Genomic DNA, 16,311 nt, shown 5'->3' on the forward strand with positions numbered 1-16,311 from the left:
TTGAAATATAAAGCAAGATACAATTAACAAGAGAAATGCATATGCAAATTAACAATTGTTTTCATATCTGAAGTTTGATCTTCATGTTCATCTAAAAACAGACAAATTATTGTGGGTATAATTAAAATTTTATTGTGATACAAAGTTGATCGTCGGTAAGATAGAGAATGCATACTCTTCAGACTAAAATGTTATGGTTTACTATTATATTGACAATCTTACCTATTATATTTTCTGCCTTTTGTGTGCAAAAGAAAAAAAAATGCATCTTCAGGCTTGAAAGAAATTCATATGGTATTAAGCATGGCATCAGTCTTTTTCTAATATGTGTTTTTAGGAAGATTGTAAAGGCTATAGATTTTATTTAAAAGTAAACAAGCATTTAGAGGAACAAAGAAATATCGTAATGAGCTTTATACACAGACACTGCATCAACATTAATTCCATTTAGGGATTGAGTATCAAAAATATATCAAAAAAAAAAGAAAATAAAATAAGTGTGAACGTCCCAGATTAACCTAGAGTAGATGATGATGATTCTAATAATGTCTCTGTAACTTCTGGCTGTACTGCCTGCTTTCAGCTACAGAAATTAAAGTCCATGATTAATTCAAATGGTAGTGATACAGCCTGTCAAAATGTGTTACAATATAAAAACATCTAAAATTTTAAGCAAATCTACTTCTTTCTGAACAAGAAAACATTAGTGACAATCAGTACTTTACATGTTATTTTTATATAGTTGATAAAACAATATGATGATGTACATGTGTTGTTGCTTCACTTGGAATTCTGCCAATACATTAAATTTGTCTCCAACCTCTGTCTTATCTACATTTCCAAGTTTCTTAATAATCCCTGTAAATAAATTAAAAGTATAGAAACTAATACATATTGGCAAACTCATCACTTAAACATAACGGGATGATATTTAAAATTTTGTGATGCAGTAAATCACCTGGAGTTTTTTTCCACCATAAATAACATTTTAAACACATATTTTGAAATACATACACACACACACACACACACACACACACACACACACACATATATTGTCATATTGCCATCAACAGAAAAGCCTCTTCATGTTGAAACCACTATTGAATGGTTGTGCAGAAAATCTGTGCCTTTAAGAAAACCACTTTATGCCTTTCAAACAACTATATAAAGTAGGTGAAACAATGTATTATATCATAACTGATTTCAATATTACTTTTATTTTGTTTGTGCATACATACAAACTATATTCTTCAGTCTTTTAAAAATTAGGCCAACTATCAAACACATTAAAGAACATTTATATTTAGATCAAATCTTGATTTTGTTTTAATATTACTGCATTTTATTGAATGTTCTTTATTATGTTTGCCTACTAAAGTCCAACTGTATTGTGTAAGTGTAAAGATATGAATAAAACATACAAGTTGTATATTGATCAGAGAAGAACTGAATGTGATACACATACATGATGTCAGTTATCAGAGGAACCCATGCTGTGACAGGGCAGGACATAATTATTAGCTGTCACTGTGGTCTATAAACCTACTGGGGAGCATATGAGAAATTCCTCCTTGAAGAAGATGGGGCACATGTACAATTTTCAAAACCCTCATTTTGGCTCCAACATTTCTACACAATGAGTCATTGCCCTAGAACACTATTTCTCAAATTTTATAGAGAGTCAGATCACTTGCAAGGCATGTTAAAATACAGACTCTGGCCTATCCCCAACATTCTATTTAGGTAGTTCTGTGGGGAACCCGAGAATTTAATTTCTACCAAGTCCTCAGTGCCATTGATGTGGTTAGTCCAGGGCCTACACTTTGAGAGCCACTGCCTTAGAAGGGGTGGGGTTGGTATTCTCTCCATTGGTGATTCTACCCTCTAGATCTTCAGATGATATTAGACACATAGCCTGCCTTTTTATATACTAGAAATATAAAGGACTGACTTTTGTTACATTTTTTTTTACTTAGTATCTATGATGTAGTAGATGTGAGAATACTAAGTGAATGAGCTGGGGCCTTTCTTTTAACCTAGTAAAACCCTGTTCAACCTAGTCAGGTTATAAAGAAATAAAGCATGGTAAGTCTGTATTAAAGAGATGTTCAAAGGAGATAGAGCACAGAGGAAAGGCAACTAAAACATGAGTTCTGAGTCAGAAAAGACTTTCAGAAGGGGATCACTCAAGGGTTTAGTCTTAAAAGATGAATGGGAGTTACCCAGGTGTCATAGTGAAATATTTTCAACAATGGAACGCTTTGTGATGGAATCTAATCCATCTTTCTGATATGTGTGAAACTTAAAGGCAAAAATAAGTTTTCTGTTATTATCTGCTCACAAAATGATTGATCCTAGTAACCCTAGTTTATGCCCTGCTCCTTTTTTTCTCTTTATAATCTTGCCCCATTCTGAACATAATTTTTGTTTGTGTTTTTTTAAGTTGAGTTGAAGGTGTATTTGTATTTACAGACTGATTTCTCACTTCATAAAAAAGTTTAAGTTTCAAAAATTGCACCTTCAATAGTTTCAGATCAATTTCTAGGTGTTGTTTCTCAGTTCTAAAAAGAAATATAAATCTAAACACAAACGGGGTCACTCACACCTACTGTAAGAATGGTGGATCATGGGGAAGATGCAGACATGGAGGTGCTTGCTCTGTGCTTGTCCACCAGAGGGATTACTCTGAAGGCAAGCTTGGCCTGGACTTTGTAGAGAAAAATCTGACCATACTGTGAGAGTGATCTTTGCCACTTCTTTCTCCTCCCATCCTCCTTAGGAGTTTGTAAGGATTCCATGGTATAAGGGAAAGAAAGTCTAAATGTTTGCTAACTAGAAATAACTGTTTATGAGATTTTTAGTGAACCTATACTTGTTCCAGCCAAATCAAGTTGGGTTTAAAACAATTGTTCTTAAATATTTTATTATTAAATACTTTCTCACCCCAACAATGTCAGAAAAATTCCAGGCAGTGAAACTAATATGTGTAGCAGCATTTAAGCATAAGTTTGAAAAAAAAAAATCCAAGCAGTTGTTTGCCCTGGAACATAAAATTAGGATAGAAGTAGAGTAAAACAGAAAGAACAAATTATACAGGGACTTACGAATCATTTATTTGTGCACTGATGAATTACTTGTGTTTGGTGTGTGTGTGTATGTGTGTGTGATAAATCCATGTTATGCAGTAGTATATAGTTATTAAGAATATTAAGTTTTACTTAGGTTACCAAAGGGGAAGAGGGGGAGGGATAAATTAGGAGTTTAGGATTAATAGGTACACACCACCATACGTAAAATAGATAAACAACAAGGACCAATTGTGTAGCACAGGGAACTATATTCAATATCTTGTAATAACCTATAATGGAAAAGAATCTGAAAAAGAATATATATGTATATGTATATCTGAATTACTTTGCTGTACACCTGAAACTAACATACTATACATCAACTATATTTCAATTTTAAAATAATCTAAAATAAAAAATTAGACTACTACATTTTGAATAAGATAAGAAATCTCATGTTAAAAGTAAACACTTCATTTATAAAATTGTATATACTATTCATTCATCAAATATTTATTATGCATGCTATCACGTGTCAGATGATGTTTCATAATACTGATACAGTGTCAAACAATTTCTGGCCCTCATCAAGATTATATTCTATATTAAAGACACGAGAAATAAATAGGAAAATGAGAAGAAATATTATCAGATAGTGTTAAGTGTCATGTAGAGAAATAAAATAAGGTCAAATGTTGGCAAGTGTAGTTGTTTAGAAAGACAGATTCAGAAAGGGCTATCTTAGGGAGTGAATATATTAGTTACCCCTTACTGAGGAACAAGTAGCCTAAAATTTAGTCACATACAACAATTTTCTCAGTTTATGTTGTTTATATGGTTTCCCTAGTTGCCTCTGGCTCAAAGTCTCTTAAAAGACTGTCATCAAACCTTCTGCTGGGGCTGTGTTCTCCTCTGAGGGCCCAGCATTGGAGGACCTGCCCCCAGGGCTACTCACACCATTGCCGGCCATCCTCCATCTCTCATCAAGTGGGCCTCTACACGCGACTGCCTCACAGTGTGGCGAGTGGCTTCCTCCAGGGCTGAAAATCCAAGTGAGAGAATGCCCCAGTTGAAAGCCACAGGCTTTTTATAACCTTATTTTAGAGGTAACATTCTGTCATTTCCGTCATATACTGTTCATCCTAAGCGAGTCAGTACATCCAGTGCACACTCAAAGGGAGAAAATCATACAGAGACATGAATACCAGGACATGGGTATCTTTGAGGGCCCCTTTAGCGTCTGCCTTCCACACCATGTAGTATATAAATTAAATTTTCTTGCCAATGAAGACATCAGCCATGTCTCAACCATGGACAAGAATGCTTCATGGAAGGCCATGATATCATATATTTTATAACACATTTAATGAAACTGTATTTATAGACAGACCACCAAAAAAAACAAAACAAAACAAAACATAACAAAAAACAACTTACCTGGGGCTCTGCACACCCTAGGGGTGGCCCTGCCTCCAGGTTTAATGTTTCCTACTTACTATTTCTCTTAAGCTCCTTTCTTAGCAGTTAACCCCATATAGCCTCTTTCTGCTCACGTTGCTACATCCTACCAATTATACCCCTGAGAGAAGTCCCTTTAAGCCAATCTGAGCTGCACTGCTTTCCTTGTCAACGTGGCGTCTCCACCCTTCCAAACCCTGCAGGCTTCACTTTAAAACGAGGTTTTGCACTCTTCTGGTAGCAGTACATGGTGGCCCTGCAAACGTTTTCAGCTTAGAAACATCTGACCCATCTGCAAAGCATCATCTGCCTCTATGAAACATTCTCTTAAAGTAACCCTTAACTGAATCACAGAGAAAGAAGGGGAAATACTACTCCACTCCCTACTTAGTAGGATATGAACATTCTTCAAAGAACCAAATTCTCTTTAATTTCTTGTATTTATATATATAGAAGAGTGAGGAATGAGATGTCAGAAGAGCATAATCTGTTTTCCTAACTCATAACATGTCCTATAGATGCATCTAGCATCTCTATTTGGGAGGAGGTGCTTGTCACTACTACTAAGACAGAAATATCTCCATGTGCATTCTGTTACAGTATCATAAATAAAACTTTGATGAGAAAGGTTGGTATAAATGGATAGGTAGACAGATGATAGATAAATAGATAATAAAGGTAGAGATTTATCTACCTTATTTTAGGTTATTTTAACAGAATTGATTATATATAGAATTACTGGATAAATACATCTGAAATATCTAAAGTCTTGTCATAAAAGTAATTTTTAGAAGACAAAGTGGAAGATCATCTCATGAAGGATACCACTATTAAAAAAAAAACACTCAGAGAATAGAGAAATAATGAAAACCAGGGTTGTGTAATGTACATATTCCCAAGGCAGCAGCGAGCTTTGATAGGGCATATGGGATAGAAAATAAAAATTAGCTTAAGATACCATTTTTAAAGATGATAGAATTGAAATATAATAAGTTAGTGCAACTCGCATATTTTTCAAGGACTAAATTTAGCATTGAGTGAAAGAGCCAACATTTGGATCATAAACTTATTTTAAATGTCCTCTTGGAAGATTCTCATCAAGATCACATTCTTGTCCTATTTCTTCTCATTTTGATGTAGTCCATTGTTCACTCTGCTGCTGATCAATCTCAGAATAATAGTCTTTGCCCTTCAGAAGATTTTATTACTCTCTGAAAGCATCTGAGAGAATTGGGTAAAAGGCACTGTCTCTCATATGTCCTTTTTCAAAGATGTTCAATCTCCTGCTTACTTATCCAGATAATTTTATTTTTTCCTCATTGAAGATTCCTTTTGCATGCAATGGTTGTTTTTTCCTGACATTCCTTGTTCTCTTCCACAGAAATAGTACTAATCAGTAAACACAAATGATAGATTACACAAAACTTTATTTTCTCTCATTAGTGTAAGCAAGGTACTTAATTTATCCTTGTACGCTGACTTGCTTGCTAAGTTTTTCTGCTAATTTAAAAATCACAATAAAACAGTTTCTCATAACTAGGAAAGTAAACATGATTTACAATCGTAAATTTAAATATAAGGAGATTTTCACTTCTGAACGAAAGCCATAATGAAAGTTTAAAAATTTTTCTAAGAAAACCTAACAGATTTATGTCTAATTGTACAGAAAAAGAAGAGTCTTGTTCTTTAGTTAGAAAAAAATGTTAAGTATGATCAATGAGAACAATCAATGTCTTAGTGATAAAATAATCTTCCATTTTTTTCCCCTCTACATAATCTGAAACAAAACAATAAAAAAAAAAAGAATTAGTTGGGCTCTGAATGTTGGACGTCAATAAAATGAAAATGTAGAGCATTTCTGATATAAAACATTGGTCATTTATTTAACTAAAATAAACTTGTAATACTTCTATTCATTTCATAAACATTAAATTATATGACATAAAAAGTATAAAATGTAAAAGACACATGTATTTATATTGCCTATGAGAATCTAAACTGGTTGAAACTTCTAAAATAGCAAATTGACATAGAAATACCATTTGACTGAGTAACATAGTTCCTGTTTTATTCTAGAAAAATTAGAACATTGATATTATCTCAAATATGTATAATCATTATTATCTTGAATGAGAATATTATAAATGATATTAACATTTCTTGAGTGCTTTGTGTATAGCAGAAACTGGGCTAGGTGTTTTACATGCAAGTGATGGGAATCAGAGACTTTAGTTTCAAATTTCAAGTGTGCAACTTGTTAGCTATATTGACTCAAAGCAAAAACATAATCCCTGTGAAATTCAGGATGTTCATCTCTAAAGTGTGATGATAATAACAAATAGCAAGAAGTGTGGCTGTGTAAAGGAAATGAAACAATAAACATGGAAACACCTGACAAAAAGAGTTATTTCTCTTTCATTAGCATTTCTAATCTGCAGGAATAGGCAGGTGCCTGGTTAAGTTTTAAAAAGCAATAGTTTTGATATTTATATTTATTCTAACATTTGCTACCATTTGCAATGTTAAAACAAAAACATATTTCAAAAAAAAAAGCCAATTGCTAGGAGTTGCTCAATGGGAAATTATATAAGCAAGGATATTAGTTCATAACTGTGCTATACATAATTGAGTCAACACTGAATGCCTGTCTAAAAAGAAAAAAAAAAAAAAAAAGAAAGAGAAAGCCAGTTCTCAAAAACTGTCTCCTATGATTAGAAATGTTCAAGGCATGGATAAAAAACTTCAAAAAGCAAAAGGATGCTGACTGCAGTTATGAGTCTTTTGTTCTTTTTCCTTGACTCTCAGAAGATTAAGAACTCGAAAGATGAATCCTCATAACACAGAAAAGTATAATTGAGACAATGGACTTTAAAAAGTACAGATAAAAGTCAAGATGATTTAGACCAAATATAAGTCTTTCTCTTGAATAAGTAAGGTGATTCAAGAACAGAAAGTTCAAGCCTGAAACTCTAACAGAGAAAATAAAAGGAGAAACATTCTTCTAACTCATTATATGATCTTATTACTACGTACAAGCAAGAACTATACAAAGAAGCAATTTTGATGGCTGTAACAGGTATTATTTATTTTAGTTTTCGGCTTGAAAATTATCACAAAGTGAGTAGCATAAAACAACCACCATTTTATTGTGTGGGGCAGGTATTCTGGTAAGGCGCATCTGGGTAGACTTATCTCTGTTTCCTATCTGTATTTGCTCTCGTCTGGCAGCAGGAATATGGTGGCCCTACCAATGTTTGCAGCTTAGAAACATCTGGCCCATCTGGAAAGCACCAGCTGTTCCCATAAAGCATTCTCTTAAAATATCTGCAGGTGATTTGTGCAACCGAGGGCAAGAAATATCTCATTCACATCTCATCTAGAAGAGATGACTTGCAGACCATGATCAGCTAGGAAAGTCTACATCCACGCAGCCCCTCCATGTAATTTGGGCTTCCTCACAGCATGGTGACCACTGAGTGTCTGAACTTTTTACAAAGTGGCTGAGGGCTCCAAGAACAAAGCAAAGGCTGAAGGTTCAAGTAACCAGGACATAGAATTGAACTCTTGTTTGGAGGAGAGTAAAAGATGTAGTCATATTTTAAAATCACCATGCTGTGGTGCCCCGTGCCACATCCCCTCAGTCCATCTCTGATTTCAGCTTTAGGTGCAGTGGACCATTTGGTACACGCTGCAAGCAGTCTGTCTGCCAAGGGCTTATTGTGCAGTGGGCTTTTGATCCGTGATTTTCTCTTCCCTCCCCCTCCTTTTTTATGGTCTGGGTGGGACTTTTTAGATATATTATATGTACTCTATTTCACTAATCATGGGGAAATTGTTCTTTTGCAAATAATAATAAATTAAACATGTTCATATCAGGATAAATAAAACTAAGTAAATAAACACACAAATAATTCTCATAATTGATTCAGCAGGACTCAGCAAGATTGGGCTACAGTTGTGCACAGTAGTAACCAGCTTAGTGATTCAATCTGCATTTGTTTTTGGCTTTTTCTGTCTCATGCTCTTTGCTTTCCTATGTTTTTGTACCCTTCCCAAATAAACTACCTGCAGTACAAGTTGTGGTCTTAGTTACGTTTTTGGACAAGGGGTAAAAAATCAAATAGAAATCAGTCTCATTTATGAATGAATGTAGATGCAAAAATACTAAAGCAAAACAAAGCAAAATGAAATAGATTAACCATACAGTATGAAGAAAGTAGCTTACTTTATAATTGCAAAAGACCTTTATGTTTTATTAAGGTATAACTGATATACAGTAAACTATATAGATGTAAAGTGTACAATTCAATATATTCACCCTTAGAATTATTACCATAATTAAGGTAATTAACACAGCCATTGTCCCCAAAGTTCCCTTCTATTTTAATCTGCTTCTTTTACCTATCATATCAATGAAATACAAAAGTATAAAGGCATCTTATTTAAAATTAAGCAATTGACAAAATCTACCTGACAATAGTAAATATGAATGAAGATTAAGTAAAACTTTGAGAATATAACATGCGAATGTAAACTGGTACAACTACCTTGGAAAATGATCTTTCATTATTTTTAATATGAAATATGAACAGAATGTGTGACTTGGTTAGCCCCTTTTAGATTTATATCCTAGATAAACATATACTTACACCTATGCTATATGCTCATGGTAGCAAAGTTCATGGCAGCAAAGCTCTCCTTCAAAAAGAGAATGGATAAAAACAAAGGAATACTACAGAGAAGTGAAAATGAACCACAGCGCCACCTTGAACATGTAGCTGTATGGCATTGCTAATAGAGAGTCTGCTCAACCCAATGAGTTTCCTGATGTCATGTCACCTGCGAAGAGTCCAACACCAAATAAAATTTCACCTGAATATAATCAATTCTTTAAACCTAAATTCCTTTTACTTGGAAATATCAGAGATGAAGAAATCAATTTAATAACACCTCAAGGACACGGTCAGACAATTCCAGACTCTATGACATTCGCCAAGGCAACAACACTTGTCTCTTCAAAAAGTAATGTGATGAGGAAGATATAAGAGGGAGTCCTATTTCTAGATTAAAGGAGGCCAAAGAGATACCAGTATACAATGTGTGCACATTGAAAGAAGCCAAAGGCATTTTTAAGACAATTATGAAAATTTCAGTATGGGCTGAGTGTTAACTGTTTTAGATAATTTTTTTTTTTTTTGCTTAAATGGTATTGGTATTGTTTATTTGGAAAATGTTTCTATTTTTTGGAGATGCATGCTGAATTGTTGTTTTATGTACATGCAGCAAATATGGCAGTATGTTAAATGATTGATCTAGCTGATATGCATATGAGTGTTCATTGAAATTTTATTTATTTAATGTTTAAAAATAAATGTTATAATTACTAAGAAATTTTAATGAATTTATTAAAAAATTTTCAAAATAAATATTCCTGTCTCTAGATGTTCTCAGTCTCTGTCATTCACATTGCTGTCAGAATTATCTTACTAATGCACAGAACTGATTAAGCTATTTATTCCTCAAGGCTTAATTTAAATAGCACCTCTTCTGAGAAGCTTCATTTAACTTCCCAGGAATAATCCATTGTTTTGTTTTGGTTTGTTTTGATTTTGGTGATCCCCTCTATGTTTTGCCTTAACAATTATACACTTGATATTCTTGGTCTAGTTTTGTACTCATTTTTTTAATTCCTCTTTCTAAACTCTAATGTCTTTTGTGTGCAACTGAAATCCTGAAATTTAGGGTGCTAAAATTCAATATTTAACATATATAATATCCTAGGTTATGGAGAGCTAGAAAAATTTTAAAATACTAGATTATTCAGTATGTTGTGTGGGTATTCAACTTGTTAAGCAAACACTTATATTTTATATATTAAAAATAATAAACACATTTTAATATGCACATCTGAACATTCTTAAAAAATTTTAGCATACTATTATTTAAGCATTGAATCAAATAAAAATAACAATTAATTAAAAATCATTATAATTTAGCTATTGTGTCAAATGTGAAACATTGATTTAATAATATATAATGAAAAATAAAACTTTTCCAAAGGTAAAATATGTTACTTTAAAAATTAGAAATCTATACACTAATTTTACTATCAAACAGTATGATACAACCTAATACATTCATTTTGACAAAAACTATGAAGTTTTATACTCACAGAAGTTTAATTTTTTTGTTTGAAAACTTCTTTTAACTTTTAATATAGAAATTTTATGCTAAAACATAAATATATTATTTTTGGCAGTTTTTCCTCCTGAGTTGTTTTTTAAAAATAATGTGTAAGAGATGTGAGATAAAATCTCTCAATAATAGAAAACATTCTGACCATCTAAGCCGTTCTGACATGATCCACTTTAACATTTGGGTCATTAATTTCATTTCTGCTGGCTTCTCAGGTTGTAACTATTCCTGACATTTTACGACTATCCTTTATTGAGAGAAAATTTAGGTAATGAAAGGTTTGTATTTAGTTAGCTCTCACAGATTTTATAGTTTAGATGACAAATCAATACCTTTAATATACAAAACTTAATGAAAAACAAACACTACCTTATTTAGTCTATTGATTTCCCCCATGTTTTTGCTGTTTCACTTTATTTTTTTTAAATATTTTTCTTGCGATGCTTGGATTGAAGCCTAAACTTCCAGCCGCTGCTGCTACCATTCAAGCCTGTCCTAAAAGTGAAGTGGAGTATGCTCCTCGCAGTGACCTTCCTGGCCTTAGCTTCGAATTAGACAAGTTATTCCCCCTCTTACAACAACGGCAGAGCTACTCCCTTCGTGAGACGCTGCTACATCCATTATGTATTAGGCGAGGCATGAAGCACTGGCCGCTGTGTACTGCTTTTTCAGCACACAGAGCTTGCTCACTGCTTGTATCTTAGCTCAAAAGACAAACAAAAGGCTTAAGAAGGCTTCTATTTGTTCTGAGGTCTTAGTTTATTCTGCCAAGTAGAACTACAAAAGGCTTTGTATTTCTGTATCTTTCTTGATGATGAGTCCACAAAGGAAATAACTTATACGGCTTCCCTCCTGATATGTTCTCTCTTACTCAAAAGAAATACACTTAAAAGTAATAGGTATAATTAAGTTAAACAAACCCTCCAATGCACACATAGACTCTAGCCTCTGTTTTATAGACTGGCTGTCCGGATTCCATGTTTGTGCAACATAAATAAATATTACTTTCTAAATTGAGGCTGAAACAAATGAGAAGGCAGTCATCATTTTTCTGTTATCAAGTTGCATTATTCCATGGCTGAGGAGGAACAGTACAGCTATTCCCATGGTGTCAGCCTCAGTAATGATTGTACAGTTACGACTATATAAGTCCTTTACATTTTACAGTGTATGCAGTGGACCCTGTGATAAGTATACATATTTAACTTTATATTTGCTAAAATGGGGACTGAGAGACCTCTTGGGTCTAATAGTTTCTTAACATCAAAACAACCATTAATGAGAAGATCACTCTTTTGCATCAAGATGCCATTTTCTAGGAGCAGTGTTGCCTAGTGGTTAAGGACTTGGGTTTTGAAGTCAGGTTATCTGGTTCTTTGTTTCACAGATTCTGTCAATTCATAGCTGTGTACTTTTTGACAGTTGACCTTCTATGCCTCAGTTTCCTCATATGTATGTTTGGAAGACAAACTGAGCTCAGCAGTGGATGAAACATAAGACGACTCATAGTAAAAACAGTCATCGTGGATATGTGTGTCCATGTCTGTGTCTGTGTGTGTGTTTAGTTTTGTTTGATTTGGTTGGTCTTTTTTTTTTTTTTTTTTTTTTTTTTACCATAATCTTCTTTTTACCGATTGTGTTCATTTTACCACACTGTCTCTAGTCGCAGGTTTTGCACCACATGGGCCACTGACCTGTTCTGAACTTCACTCGGTGTTCTTCAGTGTAAGCAGGCATTTAAGGGGCTGCAGTGAGTGATGGAGTCAGTATGAGGGAAGTGAAGAAAGGGCATGTCTTCCCTGTGTCACACAGTCCAGTGGGGTAGGATTGGTAACCGGCATGCATTGAATTTGCATTTTATAGCCAAACTACCTCCCACAAGTGGTCCTTTTGTTTAAATTTCAATATTCCCATAACAACAAAAAAAGATAGAAATGTAAAAAAAAATTTCTTGCAGATGTATACATGCCTTCTGTTTCTCTAATCTTAATGTGCATCCATAAATATAAATGTGCATTTCTCTCTTTCTCTGTATGGGTCAAAGGATATATACAAGTATAGGTGAGAAAGCCAAGTTACCTCAAAATTGATAGAATTAAAGTCTACCAAAAGCAGGGAGGACTAGACATCACTTGTGAGCATACTTGATAATCATGTAGGAAAAAGGACCTGCCCTCTCTTCTAGACTCCACGACTTTACTCACTTGACTTTAAGCCCACACTAACAGCATCTTTGGGCTCTCCTCAAGACCCTCCCACTTTCTGTCCTTTGCCCACTTCTCATTCCCAAAGTAAATGCCATGTGTTTTAGGTTTCTGTTTGTATTGTTTTTTAATGGCAGCACCCAACCCAGTCCCAAATTTCTGTGCTGGATATCATTTCTTTGTAACAAATTACCCCAAAACTTAGCAACTTAAAGCAGTCATTTATTTTGCTCATAATTTTGTGGTTCAGGGAGTCAGGGAGGACTGAGCTTGGCAGTTCTGACTTGGAGTTTCTCTTGTGTTTGTAGCCACACGTCAGCTAGGGGTTTAGTGTGTTAGTGACTGAAGGCTCCACTGGGCTGAATGACTAGATGGTTCCCTCACATGGGCAGCAAGCTATAAGCTGAGGGCCTAGCTGGAGCTGTTGACTGGCTCACCTATGTGTTGCCTCTCAGGCATAGTGGTGCCAGACTTCTTACACGAAGGTCTGTGGTCCAGGCAGGCAAACAAAACAGAAACTATACTGCCTTTTATGACAGCCTAAGAAGTCACACAGTATCAATTCCCTCACAAATTATAGGTTACAAGTGTGTCATCAGCCACCTAGATTCAAGAGAAGTAAATACACTCCCTACCTCTTGATGGGAATGTGATAGGTCAAATTGTGAAAGAATATATGGAATTGGGGATTTGTGGCCATTTTCGGGGGGACATACAATTTGTGACAATATACAATATTGTTTTAATCTTGATACATTTTAGTACTCTTAAATTCTGTTGATTACTAAAAGGATATTTTTAATTCTTCCCTAGTCATTAACACATTTAAAATGTGTAAGACATAGGTGATTCTTAAACATATATATGAATATTTTCATTTGATTATGAAAAGTAATTATGTTGACAAGCAATTGATTTGAAAATGAAAGCAGCTTATAAAAGATTAATGTCATTATTAATGAGCATAGTTGTTATTAAAAATGTGATAATGAAATGAAATATGGAAGTCACTTTGGCATAACTTCTTTGGCATAATTTCTTTAAGGTTTATACTTTTTCTCATAACCAAACGACAAAGGAGTCTTTCTTGAAGTCTTTACTCACCCACATTGCAGCTAATTACTTCAAATTAAAGATTAGTCATGAGCTGGGTAAATGGTATTAGAAGATAATATTATGAGACCACAGTATCATGGCAAAAGATAGGATATTAAAGAAATTAATGTGGCCTATTCTCAGTGAACTAATGGAGATTAAAAGAATTTGATGATAAATACTTATGTACCTGGACATTTTACAAGATGGAGAGGGAACTGTGGTGTACAAAATTAGACTTATGGGTCAAAATGTTTTATGATATAGAGCTTTTGAAGCTGACAGTTAAACAACTAAAATTTCCTAGATGGCACAGGTACATTTCCTACCTGATGCAGGTGTAGGTAGCTATGCACTTTACATGAGAATCATGATAAAGTAATATGTTCTAACCATTTAAAGGACTACTTTATTTCAGATGGCTTAATGCTTTTGTACTCTAAACTGACATTAAAAACACAAAGCTCCAAGTGAACAGGCTGGTGCTGTGTGGTATAATTATAACTTTTTCTTATGTAATATGGAAAAACACAGCAACAACAAAAGGATATGCTTGCCTTTTATGATGGTTGAAACCCACAAGTGAGAAGAAGCTGATTGTAGATACTGAAGCATAGAGCTGGGTAGTGTTAAAAGCTGAGAGCAGGCGCCAGAGATTTTAAAAAATAAATGAAAAAGGCTGGAGACATCATTTATTCTGAGAAAATTTAATAGCTCTTTGAGAGCCTTTTAAGCTCAGAATCAGCAGCAAATGTGTACTAATGAGTTATGTAATACCTTTCTTCCAATTGTTAGGTGAATATAAGCAAAACTGAGGTTCATAAAAAGAGAATGGACTGGGATTTATCATAGGTAATAGAAAGGATAAAAAATACAAAAACAAGCAATAAAAGAGATAGAAATGAGAGCTGTAGTTAATAATGCAGTCTCAATTTCAGATTAGACTTGTGTTTCTTTTAATACTCTGACGTCTTCCATTAGTTGTTTAAAAAAAGAATTAGCAACTTGGGAGACATTACCTAGAGAAAGAGTACCATTTTTATGTATTAAAAAGTACAATTAAATAAGCTAACTCTTATCTAATTAAATTAGATATCTCTAGTTTCTGCTTCTACCCATGTTGAATATACATCATTTTACTCCTTTCAGTTACTTGGATCTGATATCACTCTGCAACTGATGGCAAGCTACAAGAACTAAAGAGAGAAATTAGAACCTATTTGTAACTTTTGCTAATACCATGTGTTAGGGATTTGGGAAATCTTCCCTGTCCTATTTCTACAAGCATAGCTAGTTCTGTTATTTATATGGAAATCTACTACACAATAATAATAAATAAATGTTTGTCACCTTCATAGCACAGTTTTTAAATAACAATCCCTAGAGCCAGGAAAGAAGAAAAGGATAAAGCAACAGTTTCATGAAATTTCAGTTCCAATAAATCTGTAATTTCCTATAACTGGCATGTGACCAAGCACAGATTAGGTGCTCAATGAATGTTGGATGTAATGACAAGTTTATTTGAGTATATATAAAATATCCTCTACTTCTCATCAATTTGTAGTTCCTGTAGAAGTTGCCTTAATAGTCTGCCCCTAAATCCAATAGATTTCCCAACAATTTAAAAATAGTAATCTTTTCACTTCCTAGCATTATGGCTCTTTAGAAATGAGGATGAGGTAGAGCAATGGATCGAAGTAAATGCATTTGCCTCCAGCAGCTCTGCAGATCTCACATTCTTTAGTATTGCTTGCTTTAATTCTACTGAGATTCCCTGGCCTAAAAAAGAAGTGGGCTGGCCCATTCTTGATCTTTTAGTCCTGAAATTTGACAAAAAATTAATCAGTTGATCTGAGACAGAAATGGAACATTTTATGTGAGCCACATTGAGGATTGTAACCCTGGTACAGCATCTGGTAATGCTCCCAGAACTGTTCTGCCCATTAGAAGTCAAAGTCCAGTTATATAAGTGTTTTGAGACAGAAGGTTGTGCATTAAATGACGTATTATTGACAGTTTACATAATCCAGATCTAAGTGTCATCCTGGTCCCTTACAAGATCAAGAAGGAATGCTGTCTTTGAGGAGTTGTCTTGTTGATGTCAGGAGAATGTTACTTTTTATGGCTGAGCAGGTATTTCTGTCAATGGGGGAGGTTTGGTGGATGCATAATGCAGGCACACGATGCACAGCAGAGGGGAGAGAAGGGGCCAAAGGGCAGAGAACATTTTTTATGTTTAAAGTTCTCTTGTCTTGCCATAAAATGTGTATTTTATTTCACACCATGTT

Source organism: Camelus dromedarius, chromosome 6, assembly GCF_036321535.1.
Source record: "Camelus dromedarius isolate mCamDro1 chromosome 6, mCamDro1.pat, whole genome shotgun sequence".
In the NCBI taxonomy this organism is placed as follows: Eukaryota; Metazoa; Chordata; class Mammalia; order Artiodactyla; family Camelidae; genus Camelus; species Camelus dromedarius.